At 25.0% G+C, this 21,679-nt stretch overlaps 1 protein-coding gene across 3 annotated transcripts in view; it reads left to right on the top strand.

Moving 5' to 3' along the window:
* Pka-C1 (Protein kinase, cAMP-dependent, catalytic subunit 1) overlaps positions 1 to 14,621 on the top strand; it is a 30,116-nt gene extending 15,495 nt beyond the window's left edge. For all 3 annotated transcript variants that reach the window (XM_075293200.1, XM_075293202.1, XM_075293201.1), the window contains exon 3: positions 12,686 to 14,621. The gene's annotated coding sequence lies outside the window, so the exon portion shown is untranslated. The remainder of the gene's footprint in view (positions 1 to 12,685) is intronic.
* Positions 14,622 to 21,679: the final 7,058 nt, after the last annotated feature.

The following is a 21,679-nucleotide window of genomic DNA, read 5'->3' as shown; positions in this document are numbered from 1 at the left end:
TAGAAATAAAATTTTAAAAAAATTTTCTATAGAAATAAAATTTTAACAAAATTTTCTATAGAAATAAAATTTTAACAAAATTTTATATAGAAATAAAATTTTGACAAAATTTTTTATAGATATAAAATGTTGACAAAATTTTCTATAGATATAAAATGTTGACAAAATTTTCTATAAAAATAAAATTTTGACAAAATTTTCTATAGAAATAGAATTTTGACCAAATTTCCTATAGAAATAAAATTTTGTTAAAAAAAAAAATAAAATAATTCTCGCAAAAAATCCCTACAAAAATTCCCAAATTTATGAAAATTCCCCACCAAACCCCCATGTCCCCAACTCAGAAATTTCGTCCCCATTCATGAAAATATATCCCCAATTTGGGGGAAAATCCCCAATACTGGCAACACTAATATTGGTATGCTATTAAATTGAAATTTTTACTTTTTCAAGAGTCTGTCTTGTGGATAAAGTATTTCCCTGTAGCATTACCAAGAGCTAAATTGTATGCGTGTACGAAATATGAGCAAACATTATATTTACAAAAAATAAATGATAAATCTATCGGTTACAATCAATTATGTCTTGTATTATTTTCTATTTTTTTATTGTGCTTAAAAAAAATCAATAATTTTCTTAACTCACTTTCTTTTTTAATTTGATCAAAAACTTAATTGTTTCATTTGGAGTTTAAATTTTAATAATTTTTTTTAATTGGAATTATTTTTTTTTGTTTTTTTCTAGGCATATTTAATTTGAAATTTTTGTTATTTTATTAAAATTTTAAATGGAATCATTTTTAATAAAAAAAATGTAAAAAACTTTTCAATCAATTCAATACAATTTTCTTAACCCTTAAATGCCCAAGATCAATGATTCCTCCGAAAAAAATATATAATATGCAAAATGGTAGAAAACAACATCTGCATACCTCATTTTTTTTCAAAAAAAAAATGTTTTTTTTTTCAAAAAAAAAAAAAAAAATGGTTGTATTTTAAAAAATACAGTGTGCATTAAACTAAGTTTTTAATTACAAATAAACAATTTGATTTTAGTAGATAATAGAGATATTTTTAACAACATTACTTCCATCTCTGGTAAATATTATTTAAGTTCCAATTTGTAGTTTTATGAATTTTTTTGTTAAAATTGGATTTCCAATCACTTTCGAAAAAAAAAAATATTTAAAAAAAGCATTATGATGTTTTAAATGCATCAATTTTGATTTCATAGAATTCGGCCAACATTTTAAGACGTAAGAATTTTTTTCTTGGTTGTATCTTAAAAGATACAGTGCGCAATTAAGGGTTAAGTCTTTTTTTATGTTGATTAAAATTGTTATCGTTTTTATGTTATTGCTCAAGACCCGCGCATTTCTGGCCCAAAAGATTTATCTTTCTAGAATCAGCACACCAGATTATATAACATAATTCATATTAAATAAATAATAAAGGGCAGTTAAACCTTAGAAACCTTAAAACTCTAGCTATATTCCGATTCCTTTAGAGCTTCTCTAAGTGACTATACCAAACTAAGGAACACAAACTGCTTAACTAACGTCATTGTGGTGCTATAAAACATAATATCGGTAATTCAAATGAGCTTTTTTATGCATCTACTTTGTTTTATACTCGAACAAAGCAGTATATTTAATGGCTGCAAAGAAAACTTTGATTAAATTAATACCACATTGGTGGGGAGTTATCATTTGATTTTTTAGATTTCTCAGAAAGACAAATTGGAAAAACAAGTGTTTTATATTCCCCCATGAGGTATAAATTCAACCAACCATAACAACATTATAGACTGCTTCTGGTTTCTGCCGTTTGTTGTTGTTGGTGGTTTTTTTGTAGCTATTTTCAAATGTTTCAGATAGCAAATTGATTTTTGTGTTCCTTTTCCCCCTTTGACGCTTTTCAATTTATTTTGTGTTTTGTTTTATTTTTACTGTAGCGGAGGGGTTCCATCGTTGTACTTCAAAAGCCCATTTTAAGTTCTATCGTGAAGGGCAATTTGTGGGGTGTTTTGTAGGCAAAACTTTTATGGCTCAACCACATATAAATCAACGAATTTGATTATGGCTTTTGCTCGTACGAAAGGGTGAGGTGGGGGAGTTTATGTAAAGTGGCTAATATAAATTGACATAACTTTTCCGAAAAAAAAACACTCAGATAAAAAATAAACAAAACAAAAAATGTACAAAAATAACTACCATCACTAATCAACAAACCCTTAGTGCGGGGGAAGTAGGGTAGAGGAGAAACAAAGAGAAACGGGGAGTAATAAAAAATAAACAGAAAAGAAACAAATTTTACACACATTCTTAATTGATTTGTCTCGAGGCTAAATTTTGCGAGACAATTAAAATACGCAAAAAACCGGCCGGTTGTGATGGTTTAGCGTGTAAGACTATCTATGATTGTCTATCTGTCAGACAAAGCATGCTAGAAAGAAGATAGCAATACATAAAATAACATTAATTCAAATAAATTTTGTTTACTTTTCATTGGAAACTATAGACTTCAGCCACTGTGAAACTATTCCAAAAACTTGAATTCCAAATTTTAAAATAAAAATATTTGAAAATTTAATATTAACTTCGCAAGTTTTTTTTTTTTCAATGTATAGTTTTTTTTTTGATCTAAGAATACAGTTTTACGATATCAACTTTGGTTTAGAATATCAATCAAAAACAAAATAATGTATAGCTACACCAAAAAAAAAAAGTGAACCCACCGTGGAAGAAAATGTGGGTTTATTTTAGAAAATTTTAACTGCAATAGTTTTCTAATTGCAACATGTTACCAATAAGTTAATAATTTTTGTCAAATTGAAGAAAATAAAAAATAAAGTTCAGTTGGCATTAGAGCCCCTTTTTTCTGGGTGTACCCCACAGCTTTAATCTCAGAAAAAATATCACCAAAATATTTCCAATTACAAAAATAATTAATACAATTAAATTTTTAATCAAACTTGAATGTCTCAGGCAGTCAGTTGAACAATGTTTTTTTTTTTTTAAATTTTTAATTAAACATTTAATGAAACAATCCATTTTTTAATCAAACTGAAAACACTAACATAGTAAAGAAAGCGATTAAAGATATTTACGTTTTTAATTAAAAAATTAATTGTGTTATACAATCAACATCAATTACATTTTTAATTGAATCGAAAATTAATTGAAAGTTGCTAATGAAATTGATTTAAATATTTTTTATATCCATATTAAAACTGTGGTTGAATTTTTAATTGAATCAAAAACTAATTGAAAGTTGCTAATAAAATAAATTAATTTTTTATTACTTAATTTTTTAGTACTGCTTATGTTAAAAATACAACAGTTCTCTTGCGTTATATTGAAGCCAATATATATATATATATATATATATATATATATATATATATATATATATATATATATATATATATATATATATATATATATATATATATATATATATATATATATATATATATATATATATATATATATATATATATATATATATATATATATATATATATATATATATATATATATATATATATATATATATATATATATATCGATATGTCATCCCTACATTTAAAACAAATAAAATTGTTTTTTTAGAGTGCTTGTTTAAAATTCTACTCAATGAACTACATAGTTGAAATACCTTATTACTTTTAATATTGGACTAGGTCACGTATGATTATTTTAATTTCGGTGAAATGGTGCGTATGATTAACATAAATATATAATATAATAATTTTTTAGGATGAAAAACACGAAACAAAATTGCAGTAGTAATATTGAATGTCGTGATATTTTATAGCGGGATTCCAACCACGGTTACCACTTGAGCCACAAATAATCTACCAAATTTTTAACAAAATTTTACCAATAAACTACTTAATAGAAAAATCGTATTTTGCAGTGTTTTATCAAAAGTTTTGTCAAAATTTTATTTCTACAGAACATTTTATCAAAATTTTATTTCTACAGAAAATTTTATCAAAATTTTATTTCTACAGAAAATTGTATCAAAATTTTATTTCTATAGAAAATGTCAAAATTTTATTTCTATAGGAAATATTGTCAAAATTGTATTTCAATAGAAAAAATTTTGTCAAAATTTGATTTCTGTAGAAAATTTTGTAAATTTTTTTTAGAAATTTTTTTAAAAAATTTATTTCTATAGAAAATTTTTTAAAAAATTTATTTCTATAGATTTTTTTTTCTAAATTTAGTTGGTAAGGAATTTTAGCGAAATTTCATTTCTATAGAAAATTTTGTCAAAATGTTATTTTTATAGAAAATTTTGTCAAAATGTTATTTTTATAGAAAATTTTGTCAAAATGTTATTTTTATAGAAAATTTTGTCAAAATTTTACTGCTATAGAAAATTTATAAAAATTTTATTTCTCTAGAAAATTTTCTCAAAATTTGATTTCTGAAGAAAATTTTCTCAAAATTGTGTTTCTATCGAAAATTTTGTCCAAATTTGATTTCTATAGAAAGGATCCATATTAAAACTGTGATTGAATTTTTAATTGAATCAAAAATTAATTGAAAGTTGTTATAAAATAAATTAATTTTTTATTTAACCCTAGGATAGACTACTTGGTCTGGCCAGACCAAATTTGACTTTGCGCGCTTAGTGATCGAAAGCTTATCGCCTATCCTAGGTTAAATAAATCACAAAATTTGTTTTTTGTGTACTGCTTAAATTAAAAATACAATAGTTCTCTTGCGTTATATTGAAGTCAATATATATCGATGTGTCATCCCTACATTTAAAACAAATAAAATTGTTTTTTTTAGAGTGCTTCTACTCAATGAACTACATAGTTTAAATACCTTATTACTTTAATATTGGACTAGGTCACGTATGGTTGTTTTAATTTCGGTGAAATGGGGCGTATGACTAACATAAATATATAATTAATAATTATTTAAGATGAAAAACACGAAGTAAAATTGCAGTTCTATTGAATGTCGTGAAATTTTATAGCGGGATTCCGACCACGGTTGCCACTTGAGCCAAATTTTTAACAAAATTTTACCAAAAAACTACCAAATTTTGCAGTGTTTTATAAAATTTTATTTTATTATTTCAAAATTTTAATTTTATTATTTCAAAATTTTATTTCTATAGAAAATTTTGTTAAAATTTTATTTCTATAGAAAATTTTGTCAAAATTTTATTTCTATAGAAAATTTTGTCAAAATTTTATTTCTAAAGAAAATTTCTCAAAATTGTATTTTTATAGAAAATTTTGCCCAAATTTGATTTCTATAGAAAATTTTCTCAAAATTTGATTTCTAAAGAAAATTTCTCAAAATTTGATTTCTAAAGAAAATTTCTCAAAATTTGAATTCTAAGAAATTTTTGTAAAAAATTTATTTCTATAGAAAATTTTGGTAACATTTTATTTCTATAGAAAATGTTGTCCAAATTTGATTTCTATAGCAAATTTTGTCAAATTTTTATTTCTATAGAAAATTTTGTCTACATTTTATTTCTTTAGAAAATATTGTCAACACTTTATTACTATAGAAAATTTTCTCAAAAAATTGATTTCTATAGAAAATTTTCTCAAAATTTTATTTCTGTAGAAAATTTTGTCAAAATTTTATTTCTATAGAAAATTTTGTTAACATTTTATTTCTATATAGAATTTTGTCAAAATTTTATTTCTATAGAAAATTTTGTCAAAATTTTATTTCTAAAGAAAATTTCTCAAAATTTGATTTCTGTAGAAATTTTTGTAAAAATTTTATTTCTATAGAAAGTTTTCTCAAAACTTTATTTCTAAAGAAACTGTTCTCAAAATTTGAATTCTATGGAAAAATTTCTCAAAATTTGATTTCTATAGAAAATTTTTTCAAAATTTTATTCCATTGAAAATTTTGTCAAAATTTTATTCTATTGAAAATCTAAATTTTATTCTACTGAAAATTTTGTCAAAATTTGATTTCCAAAGAAAATTTTCTCAAAATTGTATTTCTATAGAAAATTTTGTCTAAATTTGATTTCTATAGCAAATTTTGTCAAATTTTTATTTCTTTAGAAAATATTGTCAAAACTTTATTACTATAGAAAATTTTCTCAAAAAATTGATTTCTATAGAAAATTTTCTAAAAAATTTATTTCTATAGAAAATTTTTTCACAATTTTGTTTCTATAGAAAATTTTGTCAAATTTGTCTACATTTTATTTCTATAGAAAATATTGTCAAAACTTTATTGCTACAGAAAGTTTTCTCAAAAATTTATTTCTATAGGATTTTTTTTTTCAAAATTTGATTTCTATAGAAAATTTTGTCAAGATTTTATTTCTATCGAAATTTTTGTCAAAATTTTATTTCTATCGAAATTTTTGTCAAAATTTTATTTCTAATAGATAATTTTCTCAAAATTTGATTTCTATAGAAAATTTTCTGAAAATGTAATTTCTATAGAAAATTCTTTCAAAATTTTATTGCTATAGAAAATTTTCTCAAAATTTTATTTCTATAGAAAATATTGTCAAAATTTTATTTCTATAGAAAATTTTCTCAATTATATTTCTATAGAAAAATTTCTCACAATTTTATTCCTATAGAAAATTTTCTCAAATTTTTATTTCTATAGAAAGTTTTCTCAAAATTTTATTTCTATAGAGAATTTTGTCAAAATTTTATTTCTATAGAAAATTTTGTCAAAATTTAGTTGTTGAGGAATATTTTGCAAAATCTACCAAAACATCAAGAATTCTACCAATCTACCAGATAATAAAATCTTATATATTTGTTATCTAATTAGTTTAAAAATTATAGTTGACACATTTATTTTATTCCCAAATTGCTAATATTTTGCTCATATAAATCAGGTGAATTGCTTAATATATTTCTATTGTAAACTCTGCTTTGTAGATTTGTTTTATGAAGCTAAGTCACTTGATTGTTCAAAAAAAAATTTTTTTTTTTTTCAAAATATTTACACATATTTGCCATAAAACAATACAAATGTATGGCAAAAATGTTAAAAGAAATAAAAACTGAAAGAATGACTGTCATTGTGTGTAGGTCATATGAAATGAAGTAAAACTTAAGATGCTTGGTTTGTTTTTCTTTTTGTATTTCAAAATATTTGTTTTGTTAATTTTTATTTGGCTAAATGTGTGAACAAAAATCACGGTCTAGTCTTTAATTGCGTGGGTTTTGGTATTTCTTCTGTTTTTGTTTTTTTTTTGCTGCTTCTGATTCCACCATTCGCCTGAGGAGAACATATTTTTAATGTGAATATACACAAATTAAAATCGTATCTATAAACATATGTATGTACTATGGTATAGTTTATTTATATACATACATATATGTATATTTATCATATAAAAAATATTATCTATATTAAAATATTTTATTTTTTTTTGTATTTGTGTCCATACACTTTCATACATGCTGTTTATGCCCATTAAATTCTATTATGACATCTTTTCGTGTTCTTTGGCCAATAATGTTGAAAATACTTTATTTTGAATAATTCACAAGGGAAAGTGCCTCATTCAATTTTAGATAATCGTAACTTTCTTTAAGTTTTTTTTAGTAGCAAATGTCATCTCTCTACCCCGATCAAGCGAAATATGGGAAAATAATGATTTTCTTTTTATTACATTGACTTGGGGTCTAAAGATATTGACCTTCATTTATAAGCTAAAGATGCGAAATCAAATGAAATGATTTGAAGGAAGAAACACAACTTGAAGTCTAGCTTTTATATTTTTCTAATTAAGAAAATCTCGTATCGATAATCTTCAAATTTGTTTTTGTACATTTTAATGTTTTGACATCGTTTACCGTTTGAGTAATTTCTATAAATTGCAAACATATTTTAACATAACGATGTTAAATTATTTTTTTTCCATAACTGCATTATTGACATTTTTTCTAAATTTAACAAGAACAGTTCATAGTATTGAAAAATAATTTTATACCATGTATATATAGACAATTGTAATATAGAGAACCAGACCCCTTCTATAAATATTTGAATTATTTTTTTATTCATTATTTTACACGTTCATGCATTTAGCTAAATATAAATGCATACAAATGAGCAATCAATCGTGCATTCCTACAATGACTTATCAACGAAAGACGCCGTGGAAATATGACTTTAATTAGTGCAATAATTTTGAATTATTGTGGGCAAATTTGCACGCAAAGATACTTTTTTGGATTTAATTAAATGTACAACGAAAATATTTTGTAATTATTTCTTTGATTAATTTTATATTAAAACGGGGAAATAATGATAATTTCGAAATTTTCAAAAAAAAATTTTTTTTTTTGGATTATAGAGATATGTAAACATGTATAAAACGGAATAAATTAAGAATTGAATGATGTAATTTGGTGATAAAAAAGACATGATTTTTTATTCATTGCAAAAAAAAAAATCAAGGAATTTTATGACGATTCTATAATATTTTTGAAGGGGTTAAGATTTATTAAAGCCAATTTGACTTTAGTTCAGTTCAGTTCAATTCAATTAATTATTAAATAGTAAGTACACTTGTAAAACATCCTTTGGAATTTTATTTTATTTTATTTCATTTCATTTTGTTAATTTTTATTATCTTTTATTATACCCTCCACCATAGGATGGGGGTATATTAACTTCGTCATTCCGTTTGCAACACATCGAAATATTGCTCTAAGACCCCATAAAGTATATATACACACAAAAAATTTTTTTTCTGATTCAATCACGTAATTAATTGATCCAATTAATTTTTTAATTGAAATGTCTTCAATCACAGAAATGATAGTATCAATTAAAAAATTAATTGAAGGTCAATTAAAAAATTAATTGATCCAATTAAGAAATTAATTGATACTATTAATTTTTGTGATTGATTCTTGTTTCAATTAAAAAATTTGTTGATTCAATTAAATTTTTAATTGAATATTTTTTAAAACTCAATTAAAATTTTAATTGGAAAATTTTTCGTGAATTTTTTTTCTGTGTATTCTGGGTCGTGGTGAACTTCTGAGTCGATCTGAGCATGTCTGTTGAAATCACGCTAACTTCCGAACGAAACAAGCTATCGACTTGAAACTTGGCACAAGTAGTTTTTATTGATGTAGGTCGGATGTTATTGCAAATAGGCCATATCGGTCCACTTTTACGTATAGCCATACAAACGGACTCCCAAATTTGGCTTGCGATTGCTCTAAGAGAAGCAAATTTCATCCGATCCGGCTGAAATTTGGTACATGATGTTAGTATATGGTCTCTAACAACCATGCAAAAATTGGTCCATATCGGTCCAAAATTACATATAGCACCCATATAAACCGATCCCTCGATTTGGCTTGCGGAGCCTCTAAGAGAACAAAATTTCATCCGATTCGGCTGAAACTTGGTACATGGTGTTAGTATATGGTCTCTAACAACCATGCAATAATTGGTCCACATCGGTCCATAATTATATATAGTCCCCATATAAACCGATCCCCCAATTTGGCTTGCGGAGCCTCTAAGAAAGGCAAATTTCATACGATCCGGCTGAAATTTGGTACATGGTATTGGTATATGTTCTCTAATGACCATGCAAAAATTGGTCCACATCGGTCCATAATTATATATAGCCTAGCCCCCATATAAACCGATCCCCCGATTTGGCTTGCGGAGCCTCTAAGAAACGAAAAATTCATCCGATCCGGCTGAAATTTGGAAAATGGTGTTGGTATATGTTCTCTAATGACCATGCAAAAATTGGTCCATATCGGTCCATAATTATATATAGCCCCCATATACATCGATTCCCAGATTTTTCCTCCGGAGCCTCTTGGAGGAGCAAAATTCATCCGATCCGGTAGAAATTTGGAACATGGTGTTAGAATGTGGTCTCTAACAAATACGCAAGAATTGGTCCATATCGGTCCATAATTATATATAGCCCCCATATAAACCGTTCCCCAGATTTGATCTCCGGAGCCTCTTGGAGGAGCAAAATTCATCCGATCCGGTTGAAATTTGCAACGTGGTGTAAGTATAAGGCCGCTAATATCCATGCCAAAATTGGACCATATCGGTCTATAGTTATATATAGCCGATCCCCAATCACACAAAAATTGGTCCATATCGGTTCATATTCATGGTTGCCAAATTCTACCAAAATTTTATTTTTATGGAAAACATTGTCAAAATGTTATTTCTATAGAAAATTTTGTCAAAATTTTATTTCCATAGAAAATTTTGTCAACGTTTTAATTCTATAGAAAATTTTGTCAACATTTTATTTCTATAGAAAATTTTGTCAAAATTTTATTTCTATAGAAAATTTTGTCAAAATTTTTTTTCTATAGAAAATTTTGTTAAAATTTTATTTCTATAGAAAATTTAGTCAAAATTTTATTTCTCTAGAAAATTTTGTCAAAATTTTACTTTTATAGAATTTTTTTTCCAAATTTTATTTCTATAGAAATTCTTTTCCAAATTTTACTTCTATAGAAATTGTTGTCAAAATTTTATTTTGTCAAAATTGTATATCTATAGAAAATTTAAACTTAATTTTATATGTATTTAATCGTTTTTTTTTTAGTTTAATATAAACTACGTATGGACTACCTTGTAATTTAGAAGACGGTGTTAGGAAGTTTTAAGATACCTTGCCATCGGCAAGTGTTACCGCAACCCAAGTAATTCGATGACAGTCTTCAGTAGAAGTTTCTACGCAATCCATGGTGGAGGGTACATAAGCTTCGGCCTGGCCGTATTTTCTTGTTTATATCATTTCATTTCATTTTATGTTATTTAATTTTATTTAATTTTATTTTATTTTATTTAATTTTATTTTATGTTACGTTATGTTATTTTATTTTATTTTATTTTATTTTATTTTATTTTATTTTATTTTATTTTATTTTATTTTATTTTGTTTTATTTTATTTTATTTTATTTTATTTTATTTTATTTTATTTTATTTTATTTTATTTTATTTAATTTTATGTTACGTTATGTTATTTTATTTTATTTTATTTTATTTTATTAAAGCTGTTTATCGCAATCCGATACTGATTACTGGTCTAGAATTGTTGATTTTCTCCCACAATTCCGACGAATCGAAGCCGAACTCTCCGAAACTTTCCCTTTCCTCATGTTTTGTTGTTGTTCTCTTGATTATTATTATTATATTTTGTTGTCTCATTCCTTAAGGACACACGTGTATACATACACCTCTCGAGTTTTTTGTGAACGAAAGAGATGGGAAAACTCAAAATTGCTTGTTCATCGGTATAGCTCATAAAACTGCTGCTGTAGTTGTTATCATTGTTGCATTGTTGTTGTTGTTGTTGTCATGTCATTACTGTGCACTCTCGTTAAATGTAATGACCTCTAATTACAACAAAGAACGTGACACGAACATTACTTACACTCGCGTTCACATTCACGCAATTAAAGTGGCAATGCTTTGTCGTCTATGCAATTCAACATCTGCAGGTTGGGCTAGGGTTGTTGTTGTTATTGCTACCGTTTATTTTTCGTTTTTATAGTGAGGGCTTGGTTGTTATTATAGAGAGACGATTTTAATTTCAGCATTTTATGGTTCATTTTGTCCATTAAAATGACTGTGATAAGTGTTTTGTTATTGTCAAATGATTGTCCACACAAAATCTTTGAGGTTCAAAAATCCATGCATTAAGGTCGAGAGATACAACAAAGATATCGTCAGGGCTTTTAAAATACAGAATGACAGAAAATTAACAAGCATGTAAATATACACAAAAAAAAATCTTTAAATCAAAGAAGCAAAATCCTCAAAATAAATCTTACGGGTAAGTCACACAAAGGTAGATATCTAGCTACTGGAAAATAGTTTGAAGCCCATTTTGGTCAAATATTTGCCTAGTGTGACTTTTGTCTATATTTGAACTTTTTATATATTTAATCCAATGATTCAATATTTCTCGGATTATATATATAGGAATTTTCCACATATTTCAAAATCCAATGATTATATCCTCTCTTCTTATAAGATAAACAAATACATTACATCAATATACCAAATATCTATGGCCCATTTGCCAATCTGTCTCTTCTAGTCACGATATATTTTATATATTATTAGTTGATTTCGGCAGCAGATCTTAATGATTCAAATCTATATTTTGACCGGTTCAACTTAGAGCGTTTTTTACTTGTTCCTATATCCAAAGAAAAAATACTTTCTTAAGGAAAGAAATTTTAGAAAAACGAAATTCCACTTTCTTAAAAAGTATTGTCATCAAGAGCCATTAAACCTGAATTTACTCCCGAAAACTTTTGGTAATATATTTTAGTCTTCATTTATCTTTTTTTTTCTTAAATAATTGTGTTGCAAGTCATATGTAATTTATTTTCTTGTTTACTAACTCTATGGATTGCATGTGGTGTTTGTTAAATTGAAGTGTTTTATATTTATATACATCATAATATTGAAAATGTGGCAAAATTCAATTTAATTTCATTTCATTTATTACGTGAATACTAAACATATAGATTATCATGGACATTCGAATTAATATTTTATCCAATTATAATATAACCTATATATAATTAACTATTTATTATTTTTTTCTTTCTCCCCTGTTTTTCTCTATTCCATATAATCCCTCTGTTGATTTCATTCTACAACTTGTGATCCTGGTAATCCGGTCATTGTCATTGCAGTAAACACCAAAGCAATATTATAAAAATTAATAAATAAATAATTGAGAAAAATAAAATAAAACATAAAAAAATGGAACAATGTTTTTTTGATACTTTGCTAACTATACACACATACACACAACCATACTACTACATATAAAATATGGGAATGTCCTTGAGTGTTTAAAAAAAAGAGGATAAACTGAAAAGACAATGGCATGGATAAGAAGAACTCTTAAGAAAATCACAAAATCAACTCTTTGTCAGCCTGAGAAGGATGTAACTGTTAAAGACCTGGTCTTGGCTAAAGATTCCAAGGTATACAACAACCTTAAAAGTGCAGAAAACATCTAGGCCTTTAATCCTTACATCATCATCAAGAGATAAATATAGCAGAGACAATGCGCAAAGGAAGCAGTGAAGAAGAATGAGATGCTTTGTAACTACAACAACAACAAGAACAACAACTAGAACATCAATCACAACAATAATAACAATAACACACCATTCTCATGAGCTAATATGAAGGATAGGGTGTGCGGAATATACGGGTTATCATTTCAAAAAGTTTATAAAATAACACACAGTTACACACATCCATAGACACTATACTTACTTAGTAAATACACACTAACCATTGAAAAAATAACACCAACAAAAATCGACAAAATAAGAAAAACATTTCGTTAATAAATCACCGTTATGTTGTTTACTTGCCATCATGCATACTGGCACGATGTGTATATGTGGGGTATATGCCACCACAGAGCATAACCGAAATTCATATTCAATGATGAAGAGAAGGAGAAAAAAAGACATATTATCTCACAAACCCCATACACACCTATATAGCTAATACAAAGGAGTAACAAATGTCGTTTGCCATAACTCTCGCCATCCATTGTCAAAGTTATTTCACACACAGCTACATAGAAACACTGTCACTTTTTATACATGGAGATACGAGCATATACATTTGTTTCTTTTTCGAAGAATAAAAATTTTATTCTCATGAAAACACTTTAAAGAGAGAGAACAAAAACAACAAACAACAACACAGGATTATTAAGAGAACATAAATAAGTATATATGACATTTCGAAAGTTAAATAGAATAATTGATCGTTGTTATCATAAAAACTGAAAGTAAGACAAACTAATAAAAAAAAAAAGAAATACCAATAACAACAAGAACAACAAAAGCTACTACTACAATACCAGCTACTGAAGGAAAACAAATAGAAGACAAAATACAAGACTTCTGTCTGCATATGTCATCATCATACTTTCTCATAAATAACAACAACACGAGTTCATGCAAAAAATAACCATATTTGTTTATATATACTATATTTATATGTATATGTAATATATGAAAGAAAAAAAAACAAAAACAAAAGAAATCAAGAAAAAGATGAAAAATATACTTTCTCACATAGAAACACCCACTCACGCAAAACCATCCCCATCCCCATATCCATATCCACATCATCATCCTCATCATCATGTTTATACAAAACACATTTCTTACATACCATCATACATACATTTATCGGCATTTTTATATAAACAAAAAGAAGACACTGAAACAAAAAGTAATAGGAACAACAACAAAACTATAACCAAGTAAGAAAACAAAAAAAAAAAAAACAAAATAAATATAACAATTTAATCACAAGACTATTCAGGTGTAAATGATGAAGACAGAAGCAAAATATAAATAACAGCAAATGCCCTTATAATTACAAAAACAAACAAGAAGAAAAAAAAAATCATTTAAATATGATGATAAAGAAGAAGATGTAAGAATAAATAAAGAAAACAAAACAAAAAACAAAAACGTATTGTAAAGTAACGCTTTATTTTAATATTTATATTTACAGCTCTATTTACTACATAGCTACAAAGAAACGTATATACCTATATAAAAACAAAAAATAAATAAAAATGAAACTAAATATCCCCTCTCCTCAGTAAAAACCCCCCTTCTACAGCTTTAATGTATGGAGAAAGATGTGTTAGCTTTTCCTTTATAATACAAAAAAAGGTTATATATTTATATGATTTCCTCTGAGACTTCCTCTTGTATTTTTGTTAAACTATTTTTTTTTATGAAAATAAAATATCGTTGAGTAGAAAAATTATGTAATTAAAAAACTAGAAATTAATAATAACTGAAAAAAAAACACATACAGAAAAAAAAAAACATTAAATCAACAAGAACATCAAATGAGTTTATATTTGTAAAATTCTAAAATAAATTAATTACAGGCGAAAAGAAAACAGCACAAAACAAAACAGTGAAAGAGACAAGAGTAGAAAAAAAGTAAAACAAGAACCTCTAGAAAAACACATCGTCGTCAGAAATCAGCAAAATTTATATATAAACGCTTTAACAGAAAATGAAATAAAAATAAATACAAGTTCTAATCGGTGTCACGTGTTTAAGGGAAATTAGATGAAAACAAAACGAAAACTAAAGAAAACAAGTTGTTTTTTGCGTTTCCTTTTATTTCCTATCGAAAAAGAAACATTTAAAAATGAATCTAATTAAAGAAATAAACAAAACTAGGTATGTCTAATACAGAAATTGCGTTGGGAAAATTAAAAACGATTTGTTTTATACATGGCCACTAGTCACATATTGATTTGCATTTCTTTTCGATAACTCAATCTTTCATCTTCTCTTTCCAAGAATGATGTCTAGATCCCTTTATTTATTATTATTGAATAATTTGTTTCTTAAAATTTGTCAAATGGAAATATTTATTGAAGAATATGGAAAAATGGTAAAGTACTATATGGCAATTTTTGTAATTTTGTGATCATTTTGTGTTTTTTTTTTAATGCAAATTCATATAAATCAATTTTTATTTATTGATATTTTATAAATTTTTATTTATTATGCTAACTTCTATACTAAAAATTGGGACCCAACACCTATCATTAGGTAGTCAGTCTCTTTTGTCAATGTCCCATATTGTTTTGCTATTGGTTTTAATTATAGAATTTTGGTTTGCTCCAATGGTATGTCATAGTTTAAAAAAAAAAAATTCCGCAAATATAAATTGAATACTAGAAAATACTAGGCCAGTATCGATGTAGACCTGTTGAGCATTATTTATGTTTTGTTTTCTATAAAAATAAGATTATTGGGTCAATGAAGAAACAACCCTCTCTCTCTCGCCCTCTCTTTCATATACACATCCAAAGAAACCCGTTGATACAAAACAAACAATTCATACATACCCGTAACCATATCTATCGACTGTGACCAATTTCAAATGCAGTAAACGGAAACGGAAGTAAGGCAAGTACTCTCAGTCATTCACACTCACACACACACACTTCAATATTCTCAAAGAGTATAGAGGACAGTAAGTTATAGGCGCTATAGAATGCATACAATGAAATCAGTATAGCCACATATAACAGACAAACAACAAACACAGGACAGTAGGAAAAGAAAAGGCAACTAGAAAATAAATAACAAAAAGAACTATAAACATAAACAACTAAAAGAAAACAGCAACAAAAAGTCTTTAGAGTTTATCTACAAATGAAAAACATCAACTATAAAACCACAACAACAAAAAAAAGAGTACATTAAATAAAAATTAATGAAATGAAGGAAATTAAATTTGCGATAAACAAAAAAGTCTAGAACAAAAACAAAGTTAGTAAGTGTATTTTTTAATTTTGAAATCAATAAGAAGGAAACAAAGTTAAGCCATTTACGAAAAAAACTGTAACGACATCCACATCCACACACTAATACAAACAACAAACATATGGAAATGGTAAAAAAATTCTTTTGTAAGGATTTATAGAGAAAAAAAAAACCAACTTTTTTTGAAAACAGAAATGATAAATTTATAGTAAAGGATAAAAAGATGTGTATTCATTTTTAGGGTTTCTTTATAATTGCGTTCTTTTTCTATTATTACAAAATGAAAACAAAAAAATTGAAACTACAAAGAAACAACTTCAACTACTAATATGTATAATTCATAAATATGTATAATGAAAACAAAACAAAAAAAAATGAATCATATTTAGCATTATTATTTCATTTTATGTTTTAATTTATTCTTATATTTAACATTACTTTTACATCTACTATTATAACTACATCTATGTTTACTATTAGCAAAAAAATGTTTTTCTTGTGGTAGATCTTAAAGCCAGAAATATACTTAGGTCTAAACTGAAACAAAAAAGGAGGCCTTTTTTCAATAAAGAGCTTCTTTTTCCCTTTATCTGTTCCTTGAGCCTTGTTAATACCAACAAACAAATATTTTTTTTTTATTATTGATCATTGAAAATGCCTAAGTTAAATTTATTTTATTTTATATTTGTTTGCATTTTACATCACATATTTTTTAATTCAAAAACTATGATTTAAAAAAAAAGAAGGTGAAAAAATATATATAAAAAAAACAAGAAAACATTTAATGTTTTTTCTTTGTAATTTATGTTTCTGAATATAAATGAGAAAAAAAAAGTGCATATATAGAAATTTAAAGATAAATGGTATACCTAGAATTCATAGAAAACAAAATAAGAAAAACCACAAAAAAATCGTAATAAAAAAAAAACCAACAACACAAATTGCAATATCACTTGTGATGTGTGAAATATTTAAAATAATATACATACGTATATATATTTAATTATATAAATATTTTAGTCATTTTGTTTTTAAATGTATTATCTTCAGCTTCCCATTTTTTGTAAAACGAAAATAAAAACTAATGTGTTTAAAGTTATTATAAATATTTTTGTTTGTTTTAAATGTCCATTACGATATTTTTTGTTTTGTTGTCCCCAGATTTTCAACCATTATCCGTCTAACATTTTTTTTATAATTTTTATTTTTAATTAAGTTTTAGCAATTTTTAATTTTACCCTAATATACAATTACAAAAAAAACCAGAAGAAATCGCAACAACAAACAGTAATGGAGAAATTTAATTTATATAATTTAATATAATAATAAAACTATAATTAAAAATGATACAAGAGTAAACAAAAATAAACAGAGAATCTTAAAACTGATCCCCAAAAAACAAACTTGAGTTTTTATTTATATTTGTGTTTTGTTTTATTTATTCCCAAGAGATTTTAGGTGGAAGAAAATAAACTACAACGTAGTTATATTAGTTTTAAAAAATATGATGTTAGTATTTGCGGGTATTATTTAAATAGCCTTTGAAAAATGCAAGAACTCAAATTTCTGCATTGCATTGAATTAAAATAAATCTCAAACGCAACAAGCTACTCCCAATTTATGACAAGTTTGTTACAATCAGCGTTGCCACAAAGAATTTTTATTTTGGACCAACATTTTTCCAAAATTGGACGAAAATTCTTCTGAATTAAATTAATATAATTTAAAAGTTAAAATTTTTCCAAAGTTTTAGTTCGATAAAAAATTTTATAAAATTTTTATTTATATTCAAAATTTTTATTTTTGATATTTATGCAAGAACTCAAATTTCTTTCCAAAATGCATTGAATTAAAATAAATCTCAAACGCAACAAGCTACTCCCAATTTATGACAAGTTTGTTACAATCAGCGTTGCCACAATGAATTTTTATTTTGGACCAACATTTTTTCAAAATTGGACGAAAATTCTTCCAAATTAAATTAATATAATTTAAAAGTTAAAATTTGTCCAAAGTTTTAGTTCGATAAAAAATTTTATAAAATTTTTATTTATATTCAAAATTTTTATTTTTGATAATTATGCAAGAACTCAAATTTCTTTCCAAAATGCATTGCATTAAAATAAATCTCAAATGCAACAAGCTATTCCCAATTTATGACCAGTTTGTTACAATCAGCGTTGCCACAATGAATTTTTATTTTGGACCAACATTTTTCCAAAATTGGACGAAAATTCTTCCAAATTAAATTAATATAATTTAAAAGTTAAAAATTTTCCCAAGTTTTAGTTCGATAAAAAATGTTGTCAAATTTTTATTTTTATTCAAAATTTTTATTTCTATAAAAAAAAAATTGTTAAAATTTTATTTCTATAAATTTTGTCAAAATTTTATTTCTATAAATTTTGTCAAAATTTTATTTCTATAAATTTTGTCAAAATTTTATTTCTGTAAATTTTTGTTAAAATTTTATTTTTATAGAAAATTTCGTTCAAATTGTAATTCTATAGAAAATATTGTCATAATTTTATTTCTATAGACGATCTTGTCAACATTTTATTTCTATAGACGTTTCTATCAACAGTTTATTTCTATAGAAAATTTTGTCAAAATTTTATTTCTCTAGAAAATTTTGCCAAAATTTAATTTCTTTGGGAAATTTTGTCAAAATTTAATTTCTTTACAGAATTTTGTCAAAATTCCGTTTCTATAGAAAATTTAGGCAAAATTTTATTTCTATAGAAAATTTAGCCAACATTTTATTTCTATACAAATTTTTACAAAATTTTTGCATAATTTTGTATCTATACAAAATTTTATTAAAGTTTATTTCTGTACAAATTTTATTTCTATATAAAATTTTGTCCAAATTTTAATTCTATAGAAAATTTTGTCCAAATTTTAATTCAATAGAAAATTTTCTTCAAATTTTAATTCTATAGAAAATTTTGTAAAAATTTTATATCTATGAAAATTTTGTCAAAATTTTATTTCTATAGAAAATTTTGTCCAAATTTTATTTCTTTAGGAAATTTTCTCTATATTCAATTTTTATAGAAAATTTAGCCAAGATTTTATATCTATAGATAATGTAGCCAACATCTTATTTCTCTAGAAAATTTTGTCAAAATTTAATTTCTTTACGGAATTTTGTCAGAATTCCGTTTCTATAGAAAATTTAGCCAACATTTTATTTCTATAGAAAATTTTGCCAACATTTTATTCCTTTAGAAAATTTAGACTATATTTTATTTCTATACAAGTTTTTACAAAATTTTTGCATAATTTTGTATCTATACAAATTTTTATTAAAGTTTATTTCGGTACAAATTTTATTTCTATAGAAAATTTTGTCCAAATTTTAATTCTATAGAAAATTTTCTTCAAATTTTACATCTATAGAAAATTTTGTCAAAATTTTATTTCTATAGAAAATTTTGTCAAAATTTTATTTCTATAGAAAATTTTGTCAAAATTGTATTTCTACGGAAAATTTGGAAAAATTACTGATTTGACGAAAATGGACCAAAATCAACCAAATTCCATTTGGTCCGACCATCGGACCAACTTTAAAATTTAATAATTTTTTTGGACCAACTTTAATCCGAACGGACCAAAATGGCAACCCTGGTTACAATAACAACTATTGTGAATAGAAAAACGTCACTGTACTAAAATCCAACCCGGCAACACTGGAGAAATTTGCATAGATAGAGATTGTGATAGAATACCAGTGCAACAATGGATAGCTCAGGAGCATCAGGAGTTTGCACCTAACCTTTGTGTTTTCTTTAAACAATGTTTCGTTAAATGTACTTGTGTGTGCATTACACGCTGGTCTATATGTACACAGAAAAAAATTTCACGAACATTTTTCCAATAAAAATCTTGAGTTTTAAAAATTATTCAATTAAAAATTTAATTGATTCAACAAATTTTTTAATTGAAATAAAAATCAATCACACAAATTAATAGTATCAATTAATTTTTTAATTGGAACAATTTAATTTTTAATTGACTGTCAATTAATTTTTTAATTGGTACTATTATTTCAATTAAAAAATTAATTGATCCAATTAAAAAATTAATTGATACTATTAATGTGTGAGATTGATTTTTATTTAAATTAAAAGATTTGTTGTATCAATTAAATTTTTAATTGAATATTTTTTAAAACTCAATTAAGATTAATTGGCTTACAAAACTGATGATCAGTCCGGACAAAAGGTAAAATTAAAAGAAAAAAATATATAAAATGTGATATTGGCTTCTAAATTCTTCGTATTAGGAACGAGAAAGTGGTAAATGTAAAGCAAAAGATGGAATTAGCCAGAAAATTAAAAAAGAAATGTTTGAGGTAGCCTTTATTAAATTTTGTTACATCCTATAAACGACATCAATATCAAAATCAAAAAAATTCATCTTCTAAACAAACTTTATTAACGCAAAAAAAACAAAAATACTAAAATTTCGTTTGGGAGGTACTTGTGAATGAAGTTCAAAAGTACCAACTTTATTACACAGAAAAAAATTCACGAAAATGTTTCCAATTCAATTAAAAAAAATTGTTGAATCAAATAAATTGTTTAATGGACTTTCCAATAAATATTTTAATTGACTTTCCAATAAATTTTTTAATTGATACTATCATTTCTGTGATTGAAGACATTTTAATTAAAAACTTAATTGGATCAGTTCGTGACTGAATTTTTTTTGTGTGTATTTCTGAGGTAGGTATAGTCATTATATTATCAAACACCAGCCAGTTATTTTAGGCTATATTTAGAATATTCAGTACATTGTGGTACTACAGGTGCTAAACATCTCTCTTATCAAAAAGTGCTGCCGTTTCTACACAAAAAAAAAATCACGATAATTTTTCCAATTAAAATCTTAATTGAGTTTTAAAAAATATTCAATTAAAAATTTAATGTTTTAATTGAAACAAAAATCAATCACACAAATTAATAGTAACAATTAATGTTTTAATTGGATCAATGAATTTTTTAATTGGCTGTCAATTAATTTTTTAATTGATACTATCATTTCTGTGATTGAAGACATTTCATTAAAAAAATTAATTGGATCTATTAATTTCGTGATTGAATCAGAAATTTTTTTTTGTGTGTATGTTTAGCTCAAAGACAAGGACCTCTTCTTTATAACCGAGTCCAAACTGCGTGAAACCACTTAGAATTTGACATCAAAAATCAAGGGTTTGATCATCTATCAATAAAGTGAAAATAGTGCAGCACTCAATGATTTGGGAGAATTTCCTCATGTCCCTCCAGGAATGTTTGTGCTGTTGAAAAATTGTGTGTTGTTTGAATACAGTTTTTTGAAAAT

The sequence above is a fragment of the Haematobia irritans genome, chromosome 2 (assembly GCF_050003625.1).
Source record: "Haematobia irritans isolate KBUSLIRL chromosome 2, ASM5000362v1, whole genome shotgun sequence".
In the NCBI taxonomy this organism is placed as follows: Eukaryota; Metazoa; Arthropoda; class Insecta; order Diptera; family Muscidae; genus Haematobia; species Haematobia irritans.
The sequence above is the reverse complement of the archived record's forward strand: the minus strand, read 5'-3'. Positions and strand labels throughout refer to the sequence as shown.